At 35.6% G+C, this 17,116-nt stretch overlaps 1 protein-coding gene across 1 annotated transcript in view; it reads left to right on the forward strand.

Moving 5' to 3' along the window:
- Nucleotides 1-5,421: 5,421 nt before the first annotated feature.
- Nucleotides 5,422-17,116, forward strand: part of LOC144974825 (uncharacterized) — a 91,473-nt gene continuing 79,778 nt past the window's right edge. The window contains exon 1 of the mRNA XM_078918148.1: nucleotides 5,422-5,864. The gene's annotated coding sequence lies outside the window, so the exon portion shown is untranslated. The remainder of the gene's footprint in view (nucleotides 5,865-17,116) is intronic.

Here is a 17,116-nt window from a genome sequence, read left to right on the forward strand (position 1 = left end):
TTTCTATTTACATGTACACCGACAAAACGCATTTTTGCTATTTATTCAGAAAATCAAAACAAAACACTTTTACTGCCTTTCTCGATCAATTAAAATGATATAAAGCTAATCAAAAAATTCTGAAACCCGTAACATTCAGGGATTTAAGAAATAATGACAACTTTGGGGTCATTTTAATCGATTGATAAAGGGATTATAAACTGTTGTTCAAAATGTAAAATGAGCGTTTTGTCAATGTGCGGTGCTATTGCATTATATTATTACCATATTAAAGTCTTGTTCCTGTTGCTGTTTAACCCTTTACCCACCGGGTTCGAGTTTACTGACCTGACATCATAATCTGCACATCCCGTCAATCTTGTATTTTGTAGGATTGAGGAAGATGGAGAAAACTGAGTTCAGATTCAATGTGATCAGGATTATGAAGGTAAAAACATTTTAAAAGTTTATGAAACAAAATCCACTCTCCTCAATGGCCGCATTTATTTTAATTCAAATTGTATACGTTACGTTTAAAATGAAATGTTACGCGTCAGGTTTACCTCGAAATAATTCCGCTTTGGAAGATTAGCCACATTTTAAAAAGTAATATGGATTTGTGGGTATTCCTGGTGTCAGACTTTTAGTTTTTTACGAAAAAATTTCTTCCCTTTGAAATACTCTGCCTGGTGTGTTGATTGTCTTTGATATCTTGGACTTATTCAAGCTTCTATGGCGGCTAAATGTACAATAGCAATATCTTGCTATCCTTTGGATCATGTTTATGCGTAGGATGGATTGCATTAGTACAGGGTAGTTTAGGCAAAAATGTGACCTTTTATATTGACAATATCCTTAAAGTGTGCTCAGAAAAGTTTACAATGAGTTCTAAGCAATCAGTAGCACACTTAACTTAGTCCCAGGTTCACTCCCCACTGGTGTATATTTCCCTGAGTCCCTGGTTCACTCCTCACTGCTGCCACTTCCCATTTCTTTGTCGGGTCTCGTCGGGTTTCGTAAAAAAGAAATACCCTCCTCCTCCCATGGTCCCTGGTTCAGTACCCACCACTGCCCACTTCCCATAACTTTGTCGGGTTTCGTCGGGTTTCGTAAAAAAGAAACACCCTTCTCCTCCCATAGTCCCATGTTCACTTTCCACTGGTGTACACTACCATGAGTCCCTGGTTCACTCTCCGATGCTGCCCACTTCCCATGAATTTGTCGGGTTTCGTCGTGTTTCGTAAAAAAGAAACACCGTAGATTGGATTTTTAGTAACAAGAAGGCTCCGAAATCACTGGACCAATCGTCACCGAATTTTGCATGGTGTTTACAATAGTATAGTCTTAAAATGTCAAAAGTTCAAACTTAAATCGCACAAAAAGCAATATAATTTCATTTCCTTATTTGGACAAACTTATACAAAAATTCTCCACACGCGGGATTTTACAGCTTTCCCTTAATTAGGTCAAAAATATAAACAAAAAAATAATATAATCTGTCAACTCTACAAATATACAAATATATATAAATCGCTTGCTCTTTGCCGAAGAACGAGTTATCAGATTTATTTATCTATATCTGTAATTTTGGTTACTAAGACTAAGACCCCCCCCCCCCCCACCTCCACCCCCCTAACAACCCGCCTCCCTCTCCCCTACAGTTATAATGGTCGTGAATCCTTGTAGAATTTAGATATGGCGATTTGAAACATAGTTTTAAAAATAATCTCAATTTGGGAGTCAAGATTTTCTATCTAGAGTTCTTCCCACTAGAATTAGTAGTATTAGATTAACCCGTTAAGGTCAATATATCTTATAAATTTGGCTAATTGGATTTTTAGTAACACGAAGGCTCCGAAATCTCTGGACCAATCGTCACCGAATTTTGCACAATTGAGATGAAGATGGTTTGCGTGTATAATGAGATTGATTAGACCTCGTGATTATTTTATCAAAAAATTGAATTTGTTTCGTCAAATCCCATCAAAAGCAGACGCCATCATTTTTAACACGCGGGTTGTATGTCAATCTTTCGGTTGCGAGTATGACAATGAAATGGGAGTAGTGCTACTCGCATTGAATTGATTCCAGTAAGTGGTTCCTCTCATTATTTTGAATAAATCAATTTCTTAAAATTTATATGAACAATTTTCAGTTCTATACAATGAGAAAAATAAATCTAAGATAAGTGAGCGAAATATATAAGATATCAAATGCAGAAAATATCTCTCCGTGCCCAAACAAAAAAGCTCCGCGGAGTTCTCTTGCGAAGTCGAAAAATGTACTGTCGAATAAGACGATAGAAATTGAGTTCAAATTATCTTTGAATCATACAATTTGAGTAGATGGACGCCATAACGTTCATTGAACGGACAACTATGCTTTGGTTACAGACACACACACACACACACACATACACACACACACACACACACACACATATATATATATATATATATATATATATATATATATATATATATATATATATATATATATATATAACTATAAACCGTTGTTTAAGTCTTAATACATGGCTTCACTCGCTCGGGTTTCATGGAAACCCAAAATCACATCGCCGTTTCACTGGGTTAAAATGGTAAGATATATATCTAATATGATGACAGGTCGAACCAAAATCTAACCCAGCTTGTAAATGGTTGACTCTGATTGAACAAGATCCCTATAGCTCAGTTGGTAGAGCGCTCGCTTCACACGCAACATGAAACAGGATCGATCTCGGATGAAGTCGAGATTCTTTTTTTCCTCCTGTCCAGCCCGCCCAGCAATGATTGGGTAGCTGGGTTTGTTGATCTGGCGGAAAAACCTTTGCGATAGAATAGCGCCATGTCCGACTGAGACAAATGGATGAATGTGATTACAGATTACAACTTACTTAATCACCAAATGTCAATCTTATCCCATGCGATTAATTTAAAAAAGAGGATTAAAACTTAAATCCCAAGTACGAGTATCTTACTTCGAGTAGCTATATAAAGCCGGATAATGTTTTTAACCGGCTAGCTGCCGTACTCTGGAAAGAAACGAATGAAAATATTTTGGCCAGAAAACGTGTCCTTCAAATATCGACGGATTTTAGTATCCCTCATGTGAGCAAAAACTTTCAAACTTGGGACTTCGTGAGGTCTCAAATTTGAGAGTTTTTGCCTGCATGAGGGATAATTCAAGTTAACTGGTTAAGCGGTTTTTTCTTCTTTATTTCCTATTTAATTTTGTTTAAATCATTGATAAAGAATGATGTAGTATGAACGATAAATCTGAAAACATTGACTTCTGCTCTGCCGTGCTATGAAAAAACACACCAAGAGAATTTGGCCAGAAAATCCGCCCTTGAAATATCGATCAATTAAAAAGACTCTCATCTTTTCTAAAACTCTCAAACCTAGGACTTCAAGGTGAACCAGGTTTGAGAGATTTTGACAAGATGAGGCTCATTTGAATCGATCGATATTTGGACAAGTTTTCTGGCCAAACTTTTAAAAAAGTATTTTATTTTCATAGTACGACAGTGCTGGTTGCAATGTAAGATTGGGCTGCCATACTCTGATAAAACCTTTTTTTTTTTACCGTTTTTTATTGGCCAGAAAACTTTTATATAAAATATCGATCAAACTAAGCTTGCCAAAAAGTTTTAAACCTGAGACTATTTTAGAATGTTAAATTTGCGAATTTCTGACAAAATGAGGGTCATTTTAATGTCGACACATTTTAAGTAAACGTTTTCTGACCAAAGTGAGAGTAAAATTTATTTTGTCAGACCCCGACAATGAGTCCCATAAGGAAATGGTGACAGATGTGGTGTCTGGGATTTAATTTTGGACCATCCAACGGTGTCATGAAGGGATTGGATCAGTCCTCTTTCATTTGACAAAGTCCTCTTCAGTCACGATACCCGCCTTACCCGTTACCGGAGTTGATCCCGGTTTCTATTGCCAGACACGCTCAATATCGCTTAACATTTTACTCTTTTTGATGGGATGCAGGTTCACTGCGATATATTTTCCGTCAGATCTAAATAGACCCAGCTATGTAATCAATGGCGTGTGACAAGGAAAGCTGAGGGGATGCGATGTGAGAGAAAATAGGCAGATTCAAAGAAATAGTACTACAACTAATACTACTGCTGCTGCTACTACTACCACCACCACTACTACTACTGCTACTACTACTACTACTACTACTACTACTACTACTACTACTACTACTACTACTACTACTACTACTACTACTACTCTACTACTTCCCCTCTTATTTCTCCTCCTCCTCTCCTCCTCCTTCTCTTTCTTCTTTATCTTTGTCTTCTTTTTTTTTCTCTTTTTTTTTCTCTCTTCTTCTCCTCTTTCCCCATTTCTCTTCTCCTCCTCCCCCTCCTCCTCTTCCTCGTTTTCCTCCTACTTCTCTTCCTCATCCTTACCCTCCTCATCCTCCTCCTCCTGCCCGCCTGGTCACTATTGCTGGGTCTTCTATCCCTCTATATTTACTCTTCTATGATGCTTTCTGTATTTATTTGTCATGGAATGAAATTACTTGGTTTTGTCCTGGCCCCTGCCGGAATCATTGGCTGTGGGGAAACAGTCAAATATATACTTTTAGTTTTGAGAGATGACTTTTATATTCCTTGTAAATCTTCTGTTACGTAATATCATAATCATTGTTTGTATACATTTAAAGGGATCCGGAGCTTTTAAGTGATTTCAACCTGAGCTTACTGATGATTTTCTCTTGGAATTTACTTCTGTTCCCTATCTATAATTTGAACCATTCCCCGTTGTCTTACTCTCCCTAGGGTGCTTTTAATTGTAAATCTAGATTATTTGGGAATACCCTATCATCTTCCTTTTCAACATTGAAGCGCCCACAGCGGGACTCGAACCCGTGACATACTGGTCAAATGCTGGTAGTCCTACAACTTGACCACGACTCCTCACTCGACTAGACAAATAAAGAATAAATACAAAGCTTAAATAAACTTTGCCGTCATTGAAAACTAGTCCAGGGAAGATAGAGACAACCATTAAAAAAATACACACACAAAAATATAACACAAATAAATCCTAAATAATATTCGTAAAATACGGGGGCTGTTTGTTTATTTTCTAAATTCAATTTGCTATTTCATTTTTCCACTCATTTGTTGGAGACGATGTTTTGCTCTCCATTTTAATTTGTTTTCTTTCATTTCCTTATTTATTTTCTCTTGGCAAACAAAGCTTGTGTCTGTCACATTTAAGGCATAATAACATAGTTAAAAAAGATAACATTTCAAGAAGCCCTGTGTTTAACATAAACATTACGCTAAGCACAAAATCGATGTTGTTTTTGAAAACCCGAAAAAAAATCGTCATTCTTGCAACCAACCCTTCCCCTACACCCAACTTTTTCTTCCATATTGTTATATCCTCTCTCGCCCCAAACTTCAACAGAACCTGTCGTTCAACCGCAGACTAAACTGAAACCCGGGGTGTTAACAAGGCATCAAGAAATGAGTGAGTGAAGCGTGTGTGCGCGTGCGTGCGTGAGCGTGAGCGCTGTGACTAGACGACGAGGGCATGCGTCAGATAAGGAAAACAAGGGTGACAACTTCGACTGTGGAATGAGACTTTTCTCGTTCTTCTCTGGGTTTGACAATAGAGCGAGTGGCCGGTAGTGAGGGAACGACTAAGATATATTCCCTAACAAGGAAAAAAGAGAAATATGTTGATTTTGTAGAATACTTGTTGACGTGACGTAAAGCTCAATCGTGAAATACTCGAAAAGAGAATAGGAGAAGGGACAAGCTCTTGAACGCGATTAGTTTCAGTGTAATAGTTTAGTTGCTTTGTTGATTTCTTGAGCCTATGACGCAGGCGACAACGGAAATCAAGGTGAGCTTTTATATATGATTATCATTATTGTTTTATGTTGAAGTTTATCGTAGTACACTTCTTCTTCTTCTTCTTCTTCTTCTTCTTCTTCTTCTTCTTCTTCTTCTTCTTCTTCTTCTTCCTCCTCCTCCTCCTCCTCCTCCTCCTCCTCCTCCTCCTCCTCCTACTACTACTACTACTACTACTACTACTACTACTACTACTACTACTACTACTACAACTATTACTACTACTAGTACTACAATTACCACTACTAGGCTACTTACCATTACTACAACTACAACAACAACAACAACTACTACTACTACTACTACTACTACTACTACTACTACTACTACTACTACTATACTACTATTACTACTACTACTACTACTACTACTACTACTACTACTACTACTACTACTACTACTACTACTACTCCATCCCCTCTTACTTCTCATCCACTCCTCCTCCTCCTTCATCATCATCATCATCTTCTTCTTTACTTCTTTTTCTATCTCTTCTTCTTCTCCTCTTTCCCCCTTCCTCCCCTCCTCTTCCTCGTTTACCTCCTACTCCTTCTCTTCCTCATCCTGCCCCCCCTGGTCCCCCTCCCTCTCCCCCTCCTCATCTTTCATCTTTCTTCTTGTTCTTGTTCTTCCTCTTCTTCTTCTTCTTCTTCTTCTTCTTCTTCTTCTTCTTCTTCTTCTTCTTCTTCTTCTCCCCCCCCCCACCCCTCTCCTCCTTGTAAGTGTGGTAGTCCAAAAAGGGCAGGAGATTAATGTAAATTCTGTTCCGCGTGGCCTGCATGTCCAGTTAACTCTCTCCTTACCAGCCAATTCCAGTAAACCACGACAATCCCCCCCCCCTTCCCATTTCTTTTTTAAAAGGTAAAAGAAAAAGAAAAGGAAAAAGAAACAAATGTTCACAAACACAAAAGCAATAATTGCAATCTATCTATACATAATTTTGTTCAATAAATTGAGTTATACTTACAATAAAATTAAATGTCATGTTTGTTTTTAACAATACTAAATTTTTGTTTACATTTGTAATCAAAAGAAATCAGATTGAAAAAAATATTGGCTATAATATCGTAACGAATTTGACGATTTGTCTATGGTAAGTAAGGAGAGTGTTAAAACGTTTTGACGCGCACTGTGTGTGTGGTTTTGTAGTCAAGTGGCATGTCACTCGTCTTTTGATATGAATGTATCTGGTTTGTGTCATGCTTTAGCAACACAGAATGAGTTCTGGTTAGAAAGACCTCACCATAATTGTTGGTGATTCCATGTCAGACTGTAGACATGGTGATAATATGATTATTCACCCTAATTTCGTTCAGCTATCAAGAATATTGACTTTATAAGAAACATTCATATATTAACGATTTTTAAAAAAATGATTCAAAATCACCTGGCCCATTGTACAGTTAAGGTCACTTCCGACTGTCATCTTCCAAAACAAATACACAATGGGCTCTATGTTGAAACAAGGTTTTTCATTTTTATTTTTAAAGATTAAGTTTAGCGCTTTATCAACAATATTTAATTGCTTTTCAACCATAAATTTCTGCTTTATGTTTGTGGTTTAGAAAAAAAATCAATTAAAACCGCCTGGTCTTTTGCGCTATGAAGATCACTTCCGACTGAATGTTTATATACACACAATGGGCTCAATGCTGTAACAACAAATATTTTTGTTTTGTTTTAAAGATTAGATTTAACGCTCCAACAGCAACATATAGATAGTATGCAGATGACGTCACTCAGGCCTTTGTTATTGTTTTTGCCATCCGCGTTTGTGAGTTGTTCTCACTAAACTGTATTAACCAGACTATAAAAGTTCATGGTTACACAGAGTTTGTGTGTTGGTCCGTTATACTTCCGGATGGCAATGTTGTGAACTTCTTGGCCAAGCGCATTCTATCTATAATTTCTTTCCAACCACAATTTTCTTCCTATTAATGTGATTATAACTGCGGAGCTACAATTTCACGAAAAGAGCAGCAACAACGATGAGATCCGGGCTTAATCTAAGTCAGAATTTAGTTGTTCTTGTCGTTTTCGTGATGGGTTAAATGTTATCAATATTTCCTGCAACTCACGATAAAGTAAAACACATTATCCTTATTAAACTTTATTTGCAATATGATTATATGTTTGAGTGTGTGTGGTTTGTGTTTGTGTGTGCGTCTGTGCTCAAGTTAAGTTGGCAAATAAATATTATGATGCAAACGTTTTGAGTTGTCCCTTTATCAACAATGTGGACGATAAGTTAGTCATGATAATATACAAAATGAATGTGATGGATGAGGTTAGGTATTTAACCATTTAATTCTACAGAAACAATAATATATGTTAAACGCTGTCTCATTGGTATCTACGGTATTTTGGTTTGTGGAAAAACAAGCAGTATTAGGCGTGGTCAGGGGCCGTGTGATTAGTACTCATTAAATTCTATCAATCATTCCATAAACGTTTAAGGTTTCACATAGTTTTGTATGTTGGTACGTACATGATATCTGGCTGGCAGATGATATGAATATTTGAACTTTTAAATGAAGTTCCTAGACTCAATCTGAATTGAGATGTGACGTGATGACGACGGTACTATCTAGGAATCAACTAAATGAAAATAAAAAACAAAACAAAACAAAAAACAAAACAAAAAACAAAACAAAACAAAACAAAAAACAAAACAAACAACAAAACATTGAATCTGACGTGTACTACTTATTAGCAGGTCTGATAACCAACTTTGTTATAGGCTCATTGTTGTAATGGAAATACTCTCAAACCATCCCAAAATTTTATAAGTTTCAACAATGTATAATCAAGTGGTAGTAGATAGTGAAGCCAAGGGAATGGAAGTGAATATCACCAAAACGGAATGCATGGTAATACAGAAAAACCCCGAAAACAACAACACCTGCAATATAACGATTCACGGCGAGCAACTTACCAACGTAGAAAGTTTTAAATACCTAGGTTCAATAGTGACAACAGATGGAAGATGTAACCGAGACATACGAGCAAGAATAACTCAAGCCAAACAGGCCTTCATGGACCTGGGAAACATTTTGAAAAACAAACAGATGTCGTTCGGGATTAGATTCCGAGTCTTGAAGTGCTACGTGTGGCCAATCTTGTTATACGGATGCGAAAGCTGGACTACAAATGCAGAAACACAAAAGAACATTGAAGCTTTTGAAATGTGGTGCTTGAGAAGGATGCAGAGAATATCGTATACTGCACACAAAACGAACGAAGAAGTGCTAAAACAAACATACCAACAAAGGAAACTAACGATCGACAACTATCCTTTTTCGGACACATAGTAAGGAAAGATAAGAATGAATACCTGGCAAGTTGTGGAAAAATACCTGGTAAACGCGCCTGGGGGAGACAAAGAAAAACACTCATAGACCAACTGAAGGGCTTCACCAACCTAACAATCCAAGAGCTGTTTGAAAAAGCAAGAGACAGGGAGGAATGGAGAGAGATAATTCATGCAGTATCCGAAGCCTGGACCAGGCATGGAACCTAGAAGAAGAAGAAGAAGAATCAAGCCCATGATGGCTTTGGGTTATCAGACTTGTACATATGTGCACCTTGGTCTAAAGTCAAAATGATTGTAATTAGAGAGTGTCAGATCCTTTGATTTTAAGGAACTAAACCCATTCTCCTCACTGAATAGGTTTGGTTTAAGCCAAATTGTATAAGTTCAGCTTGAAATCAAATGTTATGCACCAAGTTCACCTCGATACAATAACACACCGTTTTGTGGCTATTTTGGTCACAGATGAAAAATAGAAAGTCTGCGTGACGAAATATTTCCAATTTTGAGGATAATTTCAATTATCGTACTGTTTTTTTAAAAAAAAACAAAATAAGCAGGGGATTCGCTAAAGCTAAAATTATGGAGGGAAGGCGTTGCCTGGCTATGAATATTTAATGAGTTAACTGCCGTACTCTGGGAAAAACTCATATTAAAAAATATTACCAGTAAACTCGTCCTTCAAATATCGATCGATTTAAATAAGCCTCATCTTGAAAAAAAAAACTCCCAAACCTGGGATCTTACGAGGTCCCAGGTTTGAGAGTTTTTGTCCAGAAGAAGGTCATTTAAATCGATCGATACTTGGAAGAGTTTTCTGCCCAAATTCTTAAAAACGTGTCTTTTTAGAGTAATGCATTGACTAGTTAATGAGAGGATAGAGATGGCAATGATGATGACGATGTTTCTCAAAGTCGTAGGACTTAGTACAGCGCTAAAGGAAGGTCCGAGTGATGATGCACTCAGCATATTGGATGAGTCTAAAAAACAAAACCAGAGTAATATTTTATTCTGTGCCATTTTTACGACACAATTACGAGAAAAATAATCTGTCTTAAACCATGATCCAGAGGGCAAGAAACAAAGGATGTAATCTTTTATTCAGGAAACTAAAATTTATTACTTGCTCACGCTCATGAAGCTTATTCTAGGTCATCACTTGCAGACATTTTGCAAGATTAGCGCACAATTTTTGAGTTTTCAAGTGCACATATTGATCTGGATTGATCAAACTTATGGCATTATGATTAAAATGAATTATTTTGACTCACGTTAAGACTCATTTACCTCTTTCCATAAAATCTTTTAATGTGGACTCAACATCTCGTGATGAGTCTATGGTTGATCCTTCCTGAACTATGCTGCTGATGATGATGACGGTGATGATGATGATGATGATGATGATGATGATGATGGTGATGATGATAATGACGGTGGTGATGATGGTGATGACATTGATGATGATGATGATGATGGTGGTAATGATGATGATGATGATGATGATGATGATGATGATGATGATGATGATGATGATAATAATAATAATAATAATAATAATAATAATAATAGTAATAATAATAATAATAATAATAATAATAATAATAATAATAATAATAATAATAATAATAATCAGCATTTGCAAAGCGCATTAAACAAATAAATCAGGAATTTTAGCTCATTGCACTCAAGGAAGAGTTTCTCCAATTCAATATTCTTCTAAACTAGTCTTATCGTTATAACCCACCCGGGGGATTACTTCAGGGCATTAGGTGAGGAATCTGGTTTATGATGCAAGACGTGATGACCCAACTATCACTCGGATTTTAATAATCTTGAGATTACAATGGCTTCTGATCGGATTTTAGTCTTTCAAGGCGGGATTTAAGTTGACTCTAACCTGTTATTATCCCCGCCCCTTCCAAAAATAAAATAATCGGTAACAGTAATAGAGTACTGCTCCATTTAAACCTGAGTTGCCCTCTTTAATTTCTGGAGAAGACGGCCAAGTTAGTCGAAATAAGATAAATCAAATAATGGGGAAAGTACGACCAGAAAGAAATTTTATTTTTGATGTATAAGGGTTAAAATGCAATTTGAGTGCCAATCTTATTCGGGTTCATGCCACGGTATCACCTACGGGAATTATATGCAGCTCGACGCCTCAATTCTCGTAGGTTCAGGGACTCAACAGAATGTTGTTTGGGCTTGTAGCAAAAAGTAAGCGATGTTGGGCGTGGTCAGTGTCAAACTGGTGACAAAACTCTGGCTCTAATGTTGTGGTATTGGAAGATCACTTTACTAATTCACTCTGCTATATCAATCGACCCAGATATGAATGAGTACCTAACTATAGGCCGTGAAGGACATTGTAAGAATGCTTGTGTAAATATATGTATGTATGTATGTATGTATGTATGTATGTATGTATGTATGTATATATGGCGCTGGCTTCCGGCGACAACAGACGTGTTGTGAATGTTTACCTATTTTCTACACATATTTTTATTCATTTATCATTCAATCGTCGGAATTTACGCCTAATTTTTATTCAAAATGGATGTGAAGTATATATTGTTCCTGATTTTTATATTTATTAGTATATTTATAAGCATAAATGGTGTTTTAGCCTGTAATTTTGCTGCCAAAAGCCTATCGAAAACTTATACTCCAGAGACTCTCCGATCCCTCCAACCCGTGTCACCCCACCACCCACTATTGACACATCGTTTATTAAAGTAAGAAAGAGGGGGAGAAAAGGAGGAATAAAAACAAAATTTAACAGACGGCCTTTTCGTCCATTTTTACCCTGTGTAGTGACAGGTAATGTAAGATCACTGAAAAATAAAATTGATGAACTGTTTTCACTGTGTCGTTTTAATAGTGACTATCGTCAAGCCTCCATAATAGCGTTAACAGAGACTTGGCTATCTCCTCACATACCATCATCATGTTTTAATATTGAACAATATTCACTATTTCGAGGAGATCGGACTAATGTAAATAAACGAACTGGGGGTGGGGTGTGCACATATATTAACAACAAATGGTGCCACCCCAATAACTGTCATATAAAGAAAATGTATTGTGACGACTATATTGAATTTATTACTGTTTCGTCACGACCATATTATCTACCCCGGGAATATACTCATGTCATCATCATCAACGTCTACATTCCACCATCATCAGACAACACCACAGCGAAAAATATTTTGAGGAAAGAAATACAGGACATTCAAATTAAGTTACCCGATGCCGTATTGATGGTCACTGGCGATTTTAACCAATGTAACGATTTTACTCTCCCGGGACTTCATCAATACGTGGACTGCGAGACAAGGGACAAAAAAACATTAGATTTATTCCTGTGTAATATTAAAAATAGTTATAAATGTTTACCCCGCGCCCCATTAGGTTTATCTGACCACTGCATGCTCTTGCTACTCCCCACCTACCGCCCTGTTTTTAAACGTGTAAAACCAGTAAAGAAAAGTGTACAGATCTGGAACGGAAGTGTGTGTGAAGATTTGCGTGGTTGTTTTGAATGCACTGACTGGAATGTTTTTATCGAATCATGTGATAGTGTGGATGAGCTGAATGACTGTGTGAGTGAGTATTTAAAATTCTGTGAACAGCTAGTGTCTTGTAAAAAAGAAATAAAATATTATCCTAACAACAAGCCTTGGATAACAAAAGATCTAAAACTTTTATTGAACCAAAAGAAAACTCTCTATACTAGTGGAAACAAAAAAGATCTGAAAACAAAACAAAAAGAGATAAAGAGGGTAATATCTAGTTGTAGAGACAAGTACAAAAATAAAATTGAAAAATGCTTTTCTTCTGGGGATATACGGGACACGTGGCGGGGGCTTAAAACTGCTGTTAACTATAATCCAAAGCCCACGATTATATCAGAAGATTTCGAAATTGAAACTTTAAATAAATTTTATTCACGTTTCGACACAGCAAACAAATTTGATATTGAAAATGAAAAACATAAATTAGACAGGGCTTTGGAAGATGAAATGACTATTGAGGTCAGTGAGGAGGAAACGAGATTCGTATTTTCGAAACTAAACGAGAGGAAGGCTGCTGGGCCGGATGGATTGAAAGGAAAACTATTAAAAGAATGTGCCCATCAGCTTTCCCCCATTTATACACATATTTTTAACTGGTCCCTCCAATGCGTTTCGATCCCTGAAATTTGGAAAACTTCAAAAATTATTCCTGTTCCAAAAAAAGAAAAACTTGAAACTATGAACGATCTCAGACCTGTTGCGCTGACTTCAATAGTCATGAAATCTTTAGAAAAACTTGTTCTTGTTAAAATTAGGAATCAGTTTATGCCATTGAGTGATAGTCATCAATTTGCTTACAAACCAGGACGTGGCGTAGAGGATGCCATTTTGCTGTTTACAAACAACATCTACAGGCATCTAGATCACGCTAGGAGCTATTGCAGATTGCTTTTTGCAGATTTTTCTTCAGCGTTCAATACAATGCAACCTCAGTTGGTTGTTCAAAAATTGACTAGTCTGAATTTAAACAAGTATATAATTGCTTGGGTGCTCGAATTTCTTACGGAGAGAGCACAATATGTTCAATTAGGACAAAACAAATCTTCCTGTATAACTACAAATACTGGTGCTCCTCAAGGTTGTGTATTATCCCTGTATTATTCACAATATACACGAATGACTGTATAAGTCAAAACCTGAGTGTACCTTTAATAAAGTTTGCAGATGACACCGCTCTTCAAGGCCTCATAACAAATGGCAACGAAGTGGCTTATAGGCAAGAAATTGATAGATTTGTGTCTTGGTGTGATGCCCACCACCTAGAGCTTAACATAAGCAAGACAAAGGAGCTAGTGATTGACTTTAGGAGAGTGAAGGAACCGATAGAACCGTTAAAATTAAAGGACCAATTCGTCCAGCGAGTTCCTCACTACAAATACCTTGGTGTAACGATTGATGACAGGCTCAAGTGGGATGAACACTTGAAAATAATTAGGCATAAGATGTGCAGACGTACATATTTTTTATCAAAACTCTCTCAGTTTAGAATAGATAAAACCCTCTGCACATTATTTTATAGAGCAGTAATCGAAAGTGTTTTGTCATTTTGTATAACAGTGGAAAGGAACAAAATAAATTCAAATATTAAAAAATCCATTAAACGCTATATAAATGATGTTGACGATGTAGATCTTTTATACGAGAAATTTTGTATAACTAAAATAACTAAAATATTAAATGACCAGTATCATCCACTAAGACCATCAATTATTATGTCAGAAAGAAGTGGTCGCCCTTTCTCTATTTCAACGAAAACAGAGAGACACCGAAAATCTTTTCTGCCGTCCAGTATTAGGCTTTATAACAACAAGCAATAATCATTTTATATAATTATTTCTCATTTTTACTTTTTTAAAATATAAATATTAATTTATTAATTTATTTGTTTTTCAATCTTTTCAATTTTCAATTTATAGTGACAGTTTTAACTATTTTACAGTGTTGATATTATTCATATTATAAAGCGCAGCTCTGGTTATAGAGCTGCTCCTTTTTTTATTTTTTATTTATTTATTTATTTTTTTATTTATTTATTTTTTTTTTTTTATATATACATCCTATTTCCATTGTATTTTTATTGTGTAAATTATAACACGTCTGTACAAAAAATTTCCTTTTTGGGATGCAATAAAGTATTATTATTATTATTATTATTATTATTATTATTATTATTATTATTATTATTATTATTATTATTATTATTATTATTAATGTATGTATGTATGTATGTATGTATGTATGTATGTATGTATGTATGTATGTATGTATGTATGTATGTATGTATGTATGTATGTATGTATGTATGTATGTATGTATGTATGTATGTATGTATGTATGTATGTATGTTATGTATGTATGTATGTATGTATGTATGTATGTATGTATGTATGTATTATGTATGTATGTATGTATTATTATGTATATATATATTATATATAAATATATATATATATATATATAATATATATATATATGTATGTATGGGTGGGTGGGTGGATGGATGGATGGATGGATGGGTGTAAGTATGTAAGTATCTATTTATCTAACCATCTAACTATCTATCTATATATCTGTCTGTCTGCCTGTCTGTCCGTCTTTCTATCTATGTATCCATCTACTTCAAAACAGACACAGAACCGGGCAATGAATGAGAGCCTATCACAATAACAAATTGATCCATAAAGGCATTATCTTGAGGCCATCCCCTCATCCATACATAGTTATAAGCTGAGATGCCAACTTCTCCTTATGGAAATACAGAACATTTTAAAGAGAAAAAGAAATATAAAAGAAAAGGGACGAATAAGGCACTTTTACGAGTGGAAATCCTAGAAAATAGTGCCAGACAAAACAAAATTATACTTGCGAACTAAATTAATGCAACGGTTTTGAATATTTTACATTGTTAATTGATATTTTGTTTTAATTATAATATAATATTATTATAGTGACGGAAATAGAGAATCAAAAAAAAATCTTTTGGTACATAACATTTACGTTTTGATTTACAAAAATGCACTAAAGCAATAAAAATGAACGCTTATCCTAAATGAGGATTACCTACACTAATTATCATTAATCTAAGGGTGGCAATTCATTCAAGAAAATGTATGTAGGTATAAATGTATTATGTAAGAATGCGTGTTGTTTATTTCTATATTTAAAATCTATTGAATGAATGAATGCATGAATGACCAGCATGTGGGAGTATTTCATCGGATGCCACCCAGTCAATCATTTCGCTGTAATGATTTTATCAAAGTACATTCAATTTGGTATCAAATTTAACACAGAAGACTATTCAATTCAGCTGTGATATCAATTTCGTCTTCTTGTTTTGTATTACCAACCAAGTGTATACGATTTGTCCGCATGTGTAGTTTCAAAATTAGTAAAACTATTAGCACATGACACGTATACAAATTTGACAATGACTATCGAATGTTACTCTAATCCAGAAATCCAGGAGCTTTTCTCGTTTAAAATAATATGTATAGCTATTTCTGCAGTATCGCTCAAAATCATGCGAAATTAAACAGGATTAATGCTTCATCCAGTAAAGGCTATAGTTAAAAAAGACGTCATATTAAGTTGGCTGTAAAAGAGTTTGGCTTTGTAGTGATTGTGGCTGTAGTTAGTGGTAGTTGTAGTGGTAGTACTACTACTACTACTACTACTACTACTACTACTACTACTACTACTACTACTACTACTACTACTACTCTACTACTACTACTACTACTACTACTACTACTACTACTACTACTAGTAGTAGTAGTAGAAGTAGTAGTAGTAGTAGTAGTAGTAGTAGTAGTAGTAGTAGCAGTCGTAGTAGTAGTATTAGTAGTTGTAGTAGTAGTAATAGTAGTAGTAGCTATGGCAGTAGTAGCAGTGGCAGTAGTAGTAGTAGTAGTAGTAGTAGTAGTAGTAGTCGTAGTAGTAGTAGTAGTAGTAGTAGTAGTAGTAGTAGTAGTAGTAGTAGTAGTAGTAGTAGTAGTAGTAGTAGTAAATTAAAAGCAAAGCAAACGCATGGTAGATAATAATATTCGTAGTGATCGAAGCTGCCAAGGATTTAGATAAAAAGAGCGATACATTGACAACGGCGATAGATATTTCAAGCACAACAATTTCATCTCGGGTTCATTCATAACAATAAAAGCACAAAACATAATCTCGCAAACATTTTATCATTATTCCGACGGTTCATTCTTAACAATAAAAACACAAGCATCGTAATCTCCCGTCTATTTTATGGAGTCATCTTCCAGGGGAGAATTTTATGTCCCGGTCACACGGACTCTGGCGTTGTGATGCCTCATTTCCAGCGTTAGCCTGTTCAAAAAGTCATTTGTTCCC

This window comes from Berghia stephanieae, chromosome 6, assembly GCF_034508935.2.
Source record: "Berghia stephanieae isolate SIO BIC M18660-M18661 chromosome 6, UCSD_Bste_1.3, whole genome shotgun sequence".
Lineage (NCBI taxonomy): Eukaryota > Metazoa > Mollusca > Gastropoda > Nudibranchia > Aeolidiidae > Berghia > Berghia stephanieae.